Below are 15,626 nucleotides of genomic sequence, written 5' to 3'. Positions count from 1 at the left end.
ACACAGACAGTTCCAGGTCAGCTATACAGTGATACCCTGTCTCAAAAAAAAAATAAAAAGGAAGAGGAAAGACTAAAAAGATTAAAGTAAATAAATACATCATAGCCCATTCTATAAAAGAAAAGAAAAACTGGCTACAGAAAAGCTGACATTGAACATCAGATGTGCTGACAGGGCTGTCCTCTTAGCTGAGAAGCATCCAAATTTGCTTCCAACCCAAGCTCTTTGCACTGTAAAGTTGGCTACAGTTTCTACTGCCCACTTTCCCCTGCTCCTGCCCATTGTCCCGGTCTGTTTCTCTAGCCCTTTAGTCAGCTCAGTGTTTGTATGTTGGCCTTCCAAGAACACCTTTTCTGCTTCACTTGGCCACAGTGTGAACAGTGAAGTGCCCCAGCCCCAGAGGTGTCCTAGTACATTTCTGTGGCTATAATACAATACCTACACTGGGTAATACATAAGGAAGAGAGTCTTCCTAAATTTCCTAAATTTCTGAAAGCTAGGATGCGCAAGGGTGGGCATCTGCTTGGGACCTTCTTGTTGCTTCACACAATGGTAGAAAGCAGACACGTTCACTTCTGAGCAGGTAAGGAGCTGAACTCCTAAACAGCACCTTTAATCAGGACCCCCACATGGGTACCCTAGTCCCACAACTGTTCATCCATTTGCAAGGTTACCTGATCACCCACTAAAGCTCCCTAAGCCCCATAAATGTCAAATGTGAACTACAGAGGAACACATTAAAACCACAGAGGTGGGGATGGTTGTAAAGAGTGAGACAAATGGGTAAGGGAAAAACTGACAGCGGCTGGCTGGGTGCTCAATGGGAAGACAGGGTGAGAAGAGCTGGTAGGTTTGGGAGCTGAACTCATTTTAATACCTGTAGACCTTAAACCCAGGCCCACTTAGGGTCTGAAAACTATCAGTCTATCTTCCCCTTCTATCGTGTCCCCTTAGCATTGTGAAAATAGCTTAACGGGAGAGTGCGCTCCGCAGGCAAAGGCTCTGGGTTCTGTTTCTAGCATCAAAAGGAGGAAGGGAGAAGAGATGGAGGCAGGATCCTCCTTCTCCTCACGCAGTGTCACTGCTAGTGTCTTTGGCACACACGCCTGCCTGTCCCACCTTGTCTTGACACTGCCAAGTCTTCCTGGAAACTGAGTCCTCATCAAGACATGCACACTGTTCTTTCCTGTGTATGTGTAGGTTTGTGTGTAGTGTTCATGTGGGCACACATGTGTACAGGTATGCTGTCCCCCAGTCTCCTTCCACTTTTCATTTCAGACTAGGTCTCTCCTTGGCCTGAAATGTCTCCAAATCGGTTAGACAAAGCTATTTCCAGGGATCTGCCTGTGACTGCCTACCATCCCTGGGAACGCAAGAGAGAGCCACTGTGGCAGCAACAGAAACAGCCCTTCCTTTCTAGGGACCTCCCAGGCACTGCCTGTTGCATCTGCAGTACTAGCTAGCATGACATTTTCTCTAAATTAGTTGCCAATATCTAAAAACTTGGGAAGATGAAAAAAAAAAAAATTAAGGAGATTCAAAAGAAGTCCCTGCCAAATTGAAGACATGGCTCAAATGGTAAAAATCCTTGTCTTGCAGGCACAAGAACGTAGTTTAATCCCAAGAAGCTACTGGAGTGAGCCAATTCGAGGCAGATTAGAGTTAGTAAATGCAGGTTTACTGGGGGGAGCTCTCAGTGGGTTCACCAGTCCCAAGGAGCTGGGTCAGGGAAGCCGGAGGGGGGGTTGGTGGGGCGGGGGGGGGGGGGGGAATGAGGGCTCAGAGAGAGAGGAGGGAAAGGAGACAGAGAGAAAGGGGAGGGAGGGAAGGAGACGAAGAAAACCAAAATGTCTAGATTATATAGTGAATAGCCTCTGGGGGAGGGGAAGCCCCCAGCTCCTCCCACCCCCAGCAGGAAAGTTCAGAGTGGAGGGCTGGGTATGCTAGCCACATCCTGTAACAGGTAGAGACTGAGGGATGCTGGGAGAACCTGGAGGCCAGGTCCACTTTGGTTAAAAAAGGCACCTCAGCCACTAGTCCCAGGTCTGAAGCCCAATGTCTAAAATAAAAAAATAAGCCAGGCATGGTAGCATTGCTTTTATTCCCAGTGTTCAGGCATCAAAAACTAGCTGATCCCTGGGGCACAATGCCCCTCCCCCAGCCCCAGCAAAGCAAAAAACAAAAAACAATAACAACAACAACAACAAAGGAACAAAGTGGATGTTGCTTGGTAAACAACGGCTAAGGATGTCTCGTTTCCAGCCTCTGTGTGCATGGTCACACATGCATAGGCACCTGCACAGACACACATATACAATAAATCAATCAGGAAGCCAGCAGCGGCCCTCGCCATGCCCTACCCATAGATGGCTAAGGAATCCCGTTTGACCAAGGCATGAGCCTGCTTCCCTTAGATGCAGGAATGACTGCTGCCATTTGGTTGCCTCGGTGCTAAAATGTCATCTTCCCTGTTTCCTGTTGCTCTACAACAAAGAATAAATGGATATGGCACACAAGGGCAGGCCGTGAGAGGCACTAAGGCAGCCTATTTCTTTACACTCTTAAATGCTTCATCGCCTACCATTTTCCCCTACTCACAGGGAGAGAAGAATCTAGAATCACCTCGGAGACAAGCCGCTGGCCATACCAGTGGGGATTATTTGACTAGGTTAACTGAGGTGCATGTGGACAATTCTGATACCGGACTAGACAGTGGAGGACATAGCTGAGACCCAGCACACATCCCACTTCCTGGTGGATACAATGTGACTTCACGCTCCTGTAGCCTTGACTTCCCACCGTGATTCTAGCTGTGAGCCAGAATAACCCCTCTGGGCCAGTGAGATGGCTCACCAGGCAGACACTTGTGCTGTGTAAAAAACAGGTTTGACATCACAGAGTCCAGGGGTGGCTGAGGCGGGACAACAGTATCAAGGGGTAGAGGACCCACAGGCTTTTGTTCTAGTCCAATCAGCGCTAGGAGCTGATTGCTGCCAGCCTTTCTCTCTGTGCTTTTAACTCTCAAACTTCCAGACTATTTAGGAACCCTGGTCATGGTACTTTGCATTTTCTTAACTTTTAACTGTCAGACTGATGGCTCTGGCTCCAGTAATTTAGTCTATTTTGTTTTGGTTTTTGGTTTGGTTTGGTTTGGTTTTGGTTTTTCAAGACAGGGTTTCCCTGTGTAGCCTTGGCTGTCCTGGACTCACTCTGTAGACAAGGCTGGCCTCGAACTCACAGAGATCTGCCTGCCTCTGCCTCCCCGAATGCTAGGATTACAGGTGTGCACCACCACACCTGGTTTGTACTTTAACTCATAAACTTTCAGGCTGGTAGCCTTGCTATTTGGGGCCACTGGTTGAGGCAAGAAGAAAGAGAAAACCACGCATTCACACAAATATAGGGAGCTCCCACAGATCATTCATAAAAACATATATAGACCATCAAACAGACAGACATATTTCTGGATGAAGCAGATGGCTTCAACAACTGTTTAATTCTGTCCTGAGTTTTTATACCATCCAATACAAAGGTTCTCTATGAATGGAAAAATTACCTCATTCAAAAATAAATACAATCATTACATAAAAAGAGAATTACAGAAGGACAATTGATTTTAAGTTCTTTCATAAGAACTTTAACTCATTATAAGTTTTAAGCAACGGTTTTGTCTATATGTTCTTTATGAATTCAAAGCAGAAATTTTACCTTTCTTATTTCAAATGTCCATTATGTGTTCAAAGCAAAAGTTTCTTGTGTCAAGGATGTTCTAAGAAACAGGTGTCTGTCTTGTCTTTTATAGCTAACCATTTATTCTTTGTTTTTAATATTCATATGGCCTTTTGTATCCTGGTATACACCTGAGCCTTATCCTTGGACTAAATCTAGAATAAATGTATTTTCTTGACTATTAGTTTGTTTCAATCTTGTTTTCCTTCTTGGTGTAAACCAAGTACTTGACATATGGAGGCTCACAGAGCTACTGGCAGTTTTTGCTGTACTACAGGAAGGTTTTTAAATTACTTGAATCAAGTCAGAAATTGTATAAAAGTATTAACAGGAACTGTGGAATCATCAATTCATTTAGACAGCCCTATTTCATGAGGGTACATCTTCAAAATAATCTGTGGGAAATGTGCCCAACAGTGAAGAAATAGACAGTGAGGGTCTTTGCCATGTCAGATGTAGGAACCAGGCCCGACTGGGCTGCCTGCCTGTCTTGCTGTTTCATGTCCTGTTTCTAGCAGCTTCCATGTCTGTGCTTATCTTGGTTAGCTAGTCATGTTTACTGCTCTGAGAACGCGCCCCTCCCTTCCTCGAGACTTGTCCTCCTGTGTGCAATCACCTCTTGAGGGATTTCACCTGGGAGGAGGATTCCTGTTTTGCTGCCTCTAAGAAGGCTCTTTGGGAAAGAAGGGGAATAATAAGCTGCTGCGGCCGCTGCTCTCTTAGCACAAAGGACCCGCTGTGTTATTGTGTGTGTGTGTGTCTGTGTGTGTGCATGAGTTAAATCCGCAGTCCCTTGCCCTCAACTCGGTACTGCAGTGGCACAGGCACCACAGTCAGACACATGAGACAAGCACAGAAAGGCAGTAGAGCAACAATAAATAATCTTGAGGCAAAATCCCTCAAGATCCCCACTCATCAGCCAAGCGAAAACAACTGGGCTGCCTCCAGGAAGCTCACTTGCTTGCTTTTTGCCAATCCAGCATGAAATTGCTCTCAGCACTGCTGTGCAGAGATTGAACCCATCCCTGGGACTCACATAGAAGAGAGAACTGACTCCCTTACATTGTCTTCTGACTTCCAACAAACACACACACACACAGTGTGTATATATATACATACATACATTCTTTTTTAAGTCCTTTCTCCCGTTTCTCTTTTCAAGATTTTATCATAGCAACAGAAAAGAAACAAAGACACCATCATCACCACCACCCCGCAAAATCACAAGAGCAATAGTGATGAAACAGAAGTCGCCAATGAGAACTCAGCATTACCCAAATGGGAGCACGCTGTGCCCACTAGGCAAAGCCTTGTTCAGGCGTCCCTTGCCTTGGTCAGGGCAGCTCTCCAAGCAGTGGAGTTGGCATCAGCACCTTTGCTGACGCTGGCACTCCAGGCTGCCTAGAATGACAAAGGCACTGACATGTTTCTGTGAACTCCTTTTATGGTAGGTTTTATGTTCGATAGAGAGGGCAGCTGCTTCTGTAGCCTGACCTTGGTCTCGGGGCACGGGAAAAGCTCACTAATCCAAAAACAAAAGTCTTTTTCTCTTCCTCTATTGTGTGGGAACAAGGTTTTGGACACTGTTCAGTGTGGTGTGGTGCTCCATTTCTATAAAACAGCTATTAATTCAGTGGGCAACTGGTAAATATCTACCTTGTAAACAAGAGAACTTCCTTATCCTTCCTCTGAGAGAGGCAAACTATAGAGATGTCACACAGATCACGTGGGCTGGGGATGGCTCAGCTGGTGAAGTGTGGGGCTTTTTTCCCCCTTGGTTTTTCGAGAGAGTTTTTCTGTGTAGCCTTGGCTATCCTCGAACTCACATCGATCTGCCTGCCTCTGCCTCCCAGATTACAGGCGTGTGCCACTCACTGGGCCTGGCTGCTTGGGGCTTGTCTTAATTTGGTTCTCATTGCTGTGAAGAGACATCATGATCAAGGCAACTCTTTTTTCTTAAGCACATTTTTTAATTGAAAAATAAAATAATTCATATTACATCTCATTTGCTATCCCATCCCATGCATCCTCCCATTCCTCCCTCCCTCCCACTTTCACCCCATTCCCCTTCCCTATGACTGTGACTGAGGGGGACCTCCTCCCCCTAAATATGATGCTAGGGTATCAAGTCTTTTCTTGGTAGTCTGCTATCCTTCCTCCGGGTACCATCAGGCCTCCCCAACAAGGGGACATGGCCAAATATGGGGCACCAGGGATTGTGTGAAAGTCAGTCCCCAGCCTCCACTTAACTGTGGAGAATGTTCTGTCCCTTGGCTAGATCTGGGTAAGGGTTTGATGATGATTACACATATTGTCCTTGGTTGGTGCCTTAGAGCGAGCAGAACCCCTGGGCCCAGATCCACTCATCATAGTGTTCTTGTAGGTTTCTAGGACCCTCCGGATCCATCTATTCCCCCATCTCCTATATTTTTCTCACCTAGAGTCCCAATAGGATGTCCTCACCTCTATCCCACTTTCCTGGTAAGTGAAGACTTTCATGAGACATGCCCCTTGGGCTAGTGTCCAGTTATAAGTGAGTATATACCATTTCAGTCTCTCTGCTTCTGGGTTAGCTCACTCATTCTGATCATTTCTAGTTCAATCCATTTGTCCACAAAATTTGGAAATTCCTTGTTTCTAATAGCTGAGTAGTATTCCATAGTGTAAATGTACCACAGTTTCTTTATCCATTCTTCTATTAGGGACACTTAGGCTGTTTCCATGTTCTGGCTATTATGAATAAGGCTGCTATGAACGTGATGGAGCATATGTCCTTGTTGTATGCTGGAGCATCTTCTGGGTATATTCCAAGGAAGGCAACTCTTATAAAGGAAAACATTTCCTCGGGACTGGCTTACAGTTTCAGAGGTTCAGTTCATTGTTGGTAGGAAACATGGATTGCGGGTAGACATGGTCCTGGAGCAGGAGCTGAGAGCTCTACGTCTTCATCCTCAGGCAGCAGGAGATTGTGCCACGCTGAGTATAGCTTGGGCATCTGTGACCTCAAAACATGCCTCCCCAGTGACAAAATAAGGCCACACCTCCCAATAATGCCACTCTTGCGTCCAAGCATTCAAACACATGAGTCTACGGGGGGCCATTCCTATCAAACCACCACAGGGCACAAAGGCGAGGACCAGAGTCTGAATCCTTAGCACACATAATTAATGAATTAGGTTGGGCACTGCCTCAGTTTGGGTTACAATTGCTATGATTAAACATCATGAGCAAAAGCAAGCTGGGAAGAAAAGGGGTTCTTTGGCTTAAGCTTCCACATCAAAGTCCACCACTGAAGGAAGTTGAGCCAGAACGCAAACAGCGCAGGAGCCTGGAGGCAGGAGCTGATGCTGAGGTGATGGAAGGGTGCTGCTTACTGGCTTGTTCCTCCTGGCTTGCTCAGTAATTGATTAAATAAAACAGAATGAGCTAATTGGTGACAAAGCTATAATATAAATGTAGGTTTATTGGAAGCAGCATGGGGGGGGAACATAGGGGGGGGAGGGAAGGAGAGAGGGTAGAGAGGTAAAGAAAGGGGTGGAGGGTCCTGAACCAAAATGTCTGGTGTATACAGTGAATCTCTGGAAGAGGGGAAGCCCCGCCCCTAGGTAGAGGACAGGTCATGCCAGCCACGCCCTGCACAGGACCTAACATCCCAGCCTTTTGTTGATAATAAATGGGTAAAGGGCGCAGAAGTCTGGTCTTCTGACTACTTTAGGCTGACAGTAGGACGGTGACAGGGGGTCAAAAGGCTGAAATGTTGGCCAAGTCCATGAAGAGCAAGCTATTGTATTTGCTGTTCAGGATCTGTGAGACCATCTGTGGCTAAGAAACTGCAGGTCTAGCTGGTGCAGTCTGAGGCTTAGGCCGGAGCACCTGCGTTCTGGATGCTGCACCTGGCAGGATGCTGGAGCGTATATATGTTACAAGCAGAAGATAAAGTTAAGGAGCTTACATTTGAAACTTTTAGGTCCATGGTCTTGGTAGTTGGGGGAGGGGAGCTGAAACTTTTAGGCCCATGGTTTTGGTAGTTGGGGGAGGGGAGTCCCAAACCCAGGGAATGGGGGAGGAATCCCACCCTCTGAAATATCTCAAGTGTGACCAGTGGATTCAAGTGGATCGCCTGAAGCTTACAAGAATCTTTTTAAGTTAAATCATTTAAAATCTGATTAGTGTTAAAGCCCTGAACAATCTAAATACAACAGTAGCATAGTTGGGGGAAGAGTTTTTATGTACCTTAAATCACTTTCTTATTACCAACCTTACAAAACCACCTCATGCTCAAACGCTTCTTAGATCCTCAGACCGTACATAATCTACAGTTTTCTGAGAAGGCAGCTGAAGCCCTTGGTTTTTGTTGTTAAACTGATCTTCGAACCCATCAGAGACCTGAGAAAGATAAACAACCACAGGGAGCATAATCCAGGAGGCCTAAGTATTGATTAATATGACAGAGGCTTACCCGTTATCCCGACGGCCTTACCCGTAGGCTCCTGTGGTGTGAGTGGCTTCATTCTGGCCACAGATCTTAGAGCAGCATCACAGCATCAGTCCTGGCCCAGCAGATCTGAGAGGTCGTTCCATGGAAGAGGGCTTTGGGAGGATAACCGACCTTATTTTGTCTAGGCAAAACGAGGCAATCAACTCTCCAGGTTGCACAGTTTGGGCCGGGTCTTTGCGGCGGGCCAGCTGGAGCAGATTTTCCCAGTATCACAGCCCGGGCTGAGTCATCTCTGGTCGTGTCTTCTTGGAGGCCGTGGGATCACAGCCGGGGTCTCTGTCACATTAAGCTTTTCTGCTTAGCATTTAAATGTACTTATTCTGCAGATTCTCTGACAGGTTTGAAGACCATCATCTGTAAAGTATAGCTGATCTGAACAAATGGCTCCAGGTGAGGCGGGTGGGGCAGTCCTCGGGAATGCCAGACACATGGAAGCTTTCCTTGGCAGGGTGAAATAAGAGAGAGGGAATAGAATTTCCTGGACCATGTGGAAAGGGGGAGGGGTGAGAGTGCACTTTTTTAAAACCCTGGACAGATGCAGTTTGGAAAAAAATCCATGCAGACACCCAGTGGCAATCCTCTCTCCCAGCCTTTGCCAACTCACAAGAATATAGAAGTGGCATGGTAATTCGATATCCTGTGACTGTTTAATTTGGTGAGGCAAATCCGCGAACAAACAGACGTCTCTGGAACGTGAGATAACCTCGGAACAGAGGCCTGGCTTTGTTCCGGACGACTCGGTCTCACGTGGTCATATCTCCACAGAGCCAAGTCCAGGGGATTCTCGGACTCCCTAAAGAGTCACCTGGTGCCTCTCGGCAGCAGCTGGGGTACAGGTTAACTTACCCATCAAGCGGAGAGGGAGGCAGGAGAGAAGCCATCCATCCCCACGTGGCCCTCAATCACCAGGCTGGGTACTCAACTTCTCCCAGGTTTAAAGATGATGTAAACAGAGCAGGCGCAGGACAATGAGGTATAGGGCTGAATGGGGCTCAACTTCCCCCAAATTACGGGCACCAGATGATTGATTAAATAAACAGAATGAGCTAATTGGAGATGCTATAATACAAATGCCGGAGGAAGGGAAGTGGGTGCACCCGCTGGGAGTGGGAGCTATGGAAGGAAAGAGGATAGGGAGGTGGAGAAAAGGGGGCGGGGGTCCAGGAACCAAAATGTCTGGCTTATATAGTGACTCTCTAGGAGAGGGGAAGCCCCGCCCCTAGGTTGAGGGCAGGCCATGCCAGCCACGCCCTGCTGCAGGACCTAACAGCCAGGATCATCAGCCCAGGGATGGCACCACCACAGTGGGCTGGGCTCTCCCCCATCAATCACTAATTAAGAAAATGCTCCACAGGCTTGCTCTACGGGCATTTTCTCAACAGGGGCTTCCCCCTCTCAGATTGAGGAGCTGACATAAAATTAGCCAACACCAGTGTATCATAGTGGCATTCACAGTTTAGCTAAATACTGAATCTCTTACCTGTTTACATGTTTTAACACCCATCTTTGTGGGGTTGGGGTACACACAGATGCAGGTATATTTACATGTGTAGAGGTCAGTGCATAACCTCAGGTGGTGTTTCTTAGGAGCCATCTCACTAAGTAAGCTAGACTGACAAGCCATCAAGCCCTGAGCAACCTGTTGAACTCCAGACCCAGGACGAGCAGCTGAGGTGCATTTTCAGCCAAGGTGGACTTGACCTCCAGATTCTCCCAGCATCCCTCAGTCCATACCTGCTGCAGGGCATGGCTGCATACCCTCCCTCTAGTCTGAACTTTCCAGGCCAGGGGCTTCCTCTCCCCCTTCGCTATATAATCCAGACATTTTGGTTCCCCTCTCTTCCTTCTCTCTGCACTTCCTCCCTCCCTCCCTGACCCCCACCCTTCTCTTTGTGGCCACTTTGAGCTCTCTCTCTCTCTCTCTCTGCCCCTCCCTCTGCATGGTGGAGAGCTGCTCCCAATAAACCTGCATTTGTATACTTTTAACTTGCTTGTTAAATAGCACCTTCAATGAGGTTTATCAGAACCTTCAATAAAGTTTAGCAGAGACTCAGGCACTGGTATGGTTGAGAATGAGTCCTCAAGTTTGCCAGGTGTGCCGATGAATTAAGGTCAGTTGTCTGCTTGGCAGAATCTAGACTCTCCTGGGCAGGCTTGTAGGGGAAACCTTGATTGGGACGAGGTGGGAAGACACACCCGTTTTGGATGATTCCCATCAGTGGGCTCTGATACTGGACACTGTAAAAGTAAGAAAGGCAGCTGACCTAGCACTTCTGCTCACCATGTGAGCAGCTGCTTCCAAAAGCTCCTGCTACTTTGACTTCCCCACCATGATGTGTGTACCCTTTCTATTTGGGGTGCTCTTGTTGGGGTATTTTATAACAGAACAATAAATGGCAGACACAAGCCCTAGCATCTTAGGAGAAAGCCAAATCTCCTTTTATTGTCATGTTCATTTTAAAGACAACTAACTACATCCTTGCACAGCTGCTTTTGGATTCCCTCTTGGCTTTTTGGACTAGGGAGAAATGGTCTGCAGGAATGCCAAAGCCACAGTTAAGCCAGGCAAGGCAGCACACACCTGTGGTTCCAGCTGCTCGGTTCCAGCTAAAGATCCACTTGAGGCCAGGAGGACAAGGCCTCACTGGGCAACACACCAAGATCGCAGCATCCCCTTAAACCATCGGTATTGACATTTTAAAGGATTTGCTTCACAGGACAAAACTTACAAACTTAAGGGAAGTTTGTCTTCAAGGCAAGCAGTGCACACAGTTCACTCAGTGTTGGCTGGGGAGCACCCCAAGGGGCAGACTCCTCACCTACCATGCACATGCCTTGAGGGTTTTGCAGGTTTTGCACAAACTTGAATAAATCAGGTACAGTGGTGAAAGCCTGGAATCCCAGTGTTAAGGAGGTGGAAGCAGTGTTAGGATTCTGCTACATTCTGCCTGTGATGTCACTGCTTACCTGCCACGGGGGCGTGGCCCTGTGCAGGGCCATAAAAAAGAACAGACCCTCCACGAGGCTCTCTGTCCCTCTACCCCCCCCCTCTCTCTCTCTCTCACACACACACACACACACACACACAGTGTGTCTCCAGAGACGGGTCTCTGTATTCCCTTATTAAACCTCTTAAGTGGATCTGTTGCTGTTGCGTGGTGTGATTCCATGCCTCTGTACAGCTCCCCCATTCACCTATAACCTCCACCGTTCGGCTTTTCACAGGCAGTGTTAGGAATTAGAAACCATCGAGACCACCTGAACTCCATCAAGCTGTAACTAGTCTCTGCTCAGTTTCTGCTTCTAGGTTCTTGCCGTATTTGACTCCCTTCAATGACAGTCAGTACAGTGTGGGGAGCCCTGCTAAATTCTGCCATGTCAGAAATTCCGTGCTTAGGCTGCAGGCTGTGACCCAGCTGCTGAGCTCTGCCGGAGGTGGTCTTTGTGTTCCAGGCCATCCTTGGACTATTTACCTTTGAAAGAAGTAGGGAAATCTCTACTGAGAAACACCTGGAGGGTTAAGGAAGCTTACAGAGAGCTATTCAGACTATTGTGTTCTTGCCTAGGGAGCTAGGGAGAGAGGGATCAGAATAGATCCTATTGACCTTACTATATAAAGTCTTACTCGTCCGCATTAAAGGAGAATCTTGATCAGAAATTTCCTGACTTGATTCGTTATTTCTCACGTCTCTGTATCCTACTTTCAACCCCTACTCCCTCTTTCAGGTGAACCCTGATTCGATTCTTCCCTCGGGCTGGGACCCGACAGTACAGGACACACCCAGACACCAAGTCATCAGCATAAAGATTTATTACCCTAGAGGGGCAAGCAGGTGGGGGTGGGGGAGGCTGCAGAGGCAGGCAGCAGCAGCAGCAGCAGCAGCAGCAAGCAGCTGTTTTTTGCAGGAGTGGGTTTTTAAGAAAAAAGGAAATCTGTGCTAGGATGAGTGGGTAAATCCTGATTGGATGTGTTCACCAAATTATGAATTTTGATTGTTGGGCCTTGATGTTTTGTCTCAGAAATGAGTCCAGTTGTCAATAAGGGAATGGACCTTGGGGGCTGACTTTAGGAATGTCATCTAAAGGTTTAGGCTTCTTGTTTGTTTTGTGGTTTTCCAGACAGGGTTCCCTTGTGTAGCCTTGGCTGTCCTGGACGTGCTCTGTAGACCAGGCTGGCCTCGAACTCAGACACCTGCCTGCCTCTGCTGCTGGGATTACAGGTGCTGCACTACAACGCCTGGCTTGTCTAAAGGCTTTTAACGAGGGGCAAACCTATCAGTCCCATGTTTGCCATGCTTCAGCCTGCTAGAGATCTTAAAGTAGCCCTAAGACACTAGGGGAGGGGCAGACATGAATTACAAAACAGACACAAACCTGAGAAAGGAATGGGGGGGGGCATTAGAGGTGGGAGGTTGACAGAAATCAGAATGCACTACATATATGTAGGAAACTGTCAAAACAAATGTAATCATTAAATAAAATATAAGTCTTATCCTGACACCTTGTAAGACCGTATCTTCTAGTGGTTTTTGTGACAACCACTCCCACTTTCCTGTCAAGCTCTCTCATCTTTATTCCTCTAATGGGTCTGTTTTGTTTTGGGGGTGATATCTGTTCAGTTTGTGTACCTATGTTAAGTATCCTGCTCTCTCACACTCACCTTCCCCAAAGACAGGGTCTCCCCTGGAGCTGGCTGGCAGGCAACTCTCCCACCTATCCCCAACACTGCTAGAGCAACAGGAGTACACAGCCTTCCCCAGTTTTTCTTTTTCTTGGTACAGGGGATCTGAATTCACTCCCTCCTAAAGCTTATGCAACTAGTACTCTTATTTACTGAGCCATCTCCCCAGCCTAACTCACTAAAGCAAGCCCTTGGCTTATGTTCACTATGACACCTTCTCCATGAAGTTTGCCCATTTCTGACCAACCAGCCGGCCAGCATCATCCTGAAACACCAGAGGATAACACTTTAGCTGCAGTGAGTGGCCCTGGGGACCACATTCCCTGCTCCACTCCCCAGCTGAATTAACACACCTTAGTCTAAGTTACCCAGCCCACCTTCATTCAGCCAGTGAGTACTAGCAGCTGTACACATCTTCAACAGTACACATGTAAGGTGTAGGTCACTGTCTGTTTTTGTTTTTGTTTTTAAGATTTATTTTACGGGGGCTGGAGAGACAGCTCAGAGGTCCTGAGTTCAATTCTGAGCAACCACATGGTGGCTCACAACCATCTAGAATGTGATCTAATGTTCTCTTCTGGTGTGCAGGCATACATGCAGGCAGAACACTGTATATATAATAAATAATTTTACTTATTATGTGTACAGTGCTGTCTGCATGGTGCCTGCATCTACTCTGCTGCCGCCATCAGCAGTCATCCTTCACTGGAGACCAACACCACTGTCGCCAGCCTTCCAACGCCCACTGAAGACCAACAGCTCTCCAGGAATCCTCTAGGCCTTGCATTGCTGCTGGAGACCTGGGGGACTAAGCTTCAGCCTCTGCAGTGCACAGCCAGCCACTGGTGAGCTAAACAGTCCGCATTATACAAGTAAGACAATCTAATAACCCCCCTTTGGGCTGCATACATGATAAATAAATAAATCTTAAAAATAAAACTAAACCCCTCCTATAATTTATCCATCCCAAAAGTCGTGTTCCTCTAGAGAACCTCAATACAACTAGATATTAAAAAATAAGTTATTTCAGGCTTGTGAGATGCTGTGTCAGGAGTGGCTAGGAAGCTACAGGTAAAGGAAATCAGTTCAGTCCAGATAAAGAAAGCTTCAGAAAGAACCCAGCCAGGCAGTCTTCTCCAGCCTACCCAATGAGCTATGGTATGTCTTTCTAGGTGCCGTCTCTTAATAAAAAAATGAAAAATAAACTTTTATTACAGCTTATTTACTATGTGTGTGCACATTAATGTGTATAGTGGGAGTCAATTCTAACACCATGTGGGGTCCTAAAAATTAAACTCAGGCCATTGGGCATGGTGGCAAGTGCCTGCCCTCACTGAACCATCTCAAGGGCTCCATCTGGTTTTCTTTTTCAGTTATGTTGGGGTTTTTTTTTTTTTAACATTTTTATTGTGTACACATGGTGTATCTATGTAGGAGTATGTGCATATGAACACAGCTGCCCAAGGAAGCCAGAAGTGAGCACGGAATTTCTTAGACCTGGAGCTATAGGCATTTGAGCCACCAGACTGACATGGCTGCTGGAAACCAAACTCAGATCCTCTGAAAAAGCCATATATGTTCTTAACTGCTGAGCCATCTCTATCTGCCCTCTCTGACTTCCTAAAGTTGGGAAACAGTTCTGAAGCTGCGGCTATGCACCCATTGGGAGCATGTTTGCCTAACATGCACAAAGCCCTGGACTTGGTTCCCAGCATGACATAAATCAAGTATTGTGGAACACACCTGTCTCAAAAAATAAATGAGTAATTCTGAGAGCTTCATACCTCATGTGGAATGCATGTTCTGCATATGAGGACCTGGATTTAGCCCACAGGTCATCAAAACAAAAAGGTACACTAAAGTGAGAGACCAGGTTTCTTACCATCTTCAGTTCAAAACCTTTAATTTTCTGATGGAGGTAGATCACACAGACATCACCTGCACTTTACATTAAAGCCCTGGGAGTGGCTAGTGTCTTGGTTACTGTCACCATCACACAACAAACAGCACATGCTTACCACTGCACGCTTCTTTAGCCTCAAAGGAACATGAACAATTGATTCTCTACAGAGAAGAGTTTAAACAGCAGCACACTACGTTACAAAGAGACCAAGAACGGTTTTATTGCTTTAAAAGCCAGCAACGAACACAACTAAATAACAACATGACACTTCTAAACTCTCAAATGGAATCACAAAACCAAAATGAACTCCTTTGCTTCAAGTGCAATTTCATTCCATGTGTTAAAACCAAAGTTCAACAGTTAGGTACAGTGGCACTCATTCAGAGTCCCAGCAGCTTGGCAGGCTAAGGCAAGAGAAGGGCTTGAGCCCAGGAGGTTCAGGAGCCTAGACAAGACGGCTGACAGGACACCACACCCTCTGTCTCTAAAGGGAAAATCTGTAACTTTTGCCAAGAGCTTAATGCTGTCCAGCCTCTAACTGACCGTGCAGCTGAAAAGCCTTCTATTCAGTGCAGGCTGTGCTATCTATCACTAAGCATTTTAGTCTTTCTAGACACTTTCAAGAGCCTAAACCTGGAAACAGAGGTATGAGTTCCAGGCCAGCCTGGACTATTAGCAAAACCTTGTCTCAAAGGACAAACTAACAGAACGCTGTGTACACATCCAACAATAAACAGCAATCACAGCTCATCCCTACTTTATCCATCATGATGGTAACCAAGAGTCAGCCTCACCCCAGCCCACTGCAGATGAGG

At 46.7% G+C, this 15,626-nt stretch overlaps 1 long non-coding RNA gene across 2 annotated transcripts in view; it reads right to left on the bottom strand.

Moving 5' to 3' along the window:
- The window catches only part of LOC311593464, a 45,481-nt gene extending 36,103 nt beyond the window's left edge, over positions 1 to 9,378 (bottom strand). The window contains exons 1-2 of one of the 2 annotated variants that reach the window (XR_014777718.1): positions 8,832 to 9,378; positions 8,210 to 8,705 (exon numbers count right to left, since the gene is read on the bottom strand). This is a non-coding gene — a long non-coding RNA (uncharacterized lncRNA). The remainder of the gene's footprint in view (positions 1 to 8,209; positions 8,706 to 8,831) is intronic. The other variant, XR_014777719.1, reaches the window with a different exon arrangement.
- Positions 9,379 to 15,626: the final 6,248 nt, after the last annotated feature.

This window comes from Acomys minous (genome assembly GCF_964271855.1).
Source record: "Acomys minous genome assembly, chromosome: 1".
Lineage (NCBI taxonomy): Eukaryota > Metazoa > Chordata > Mammalia > Rodentia > Muridae > Acomys > Acomys minous.
The sequence above is the reverse complement of the archived record's forward strand: the minus strand, read 5'-3'. Positions and strand labels throughout refer to the sequence as shown.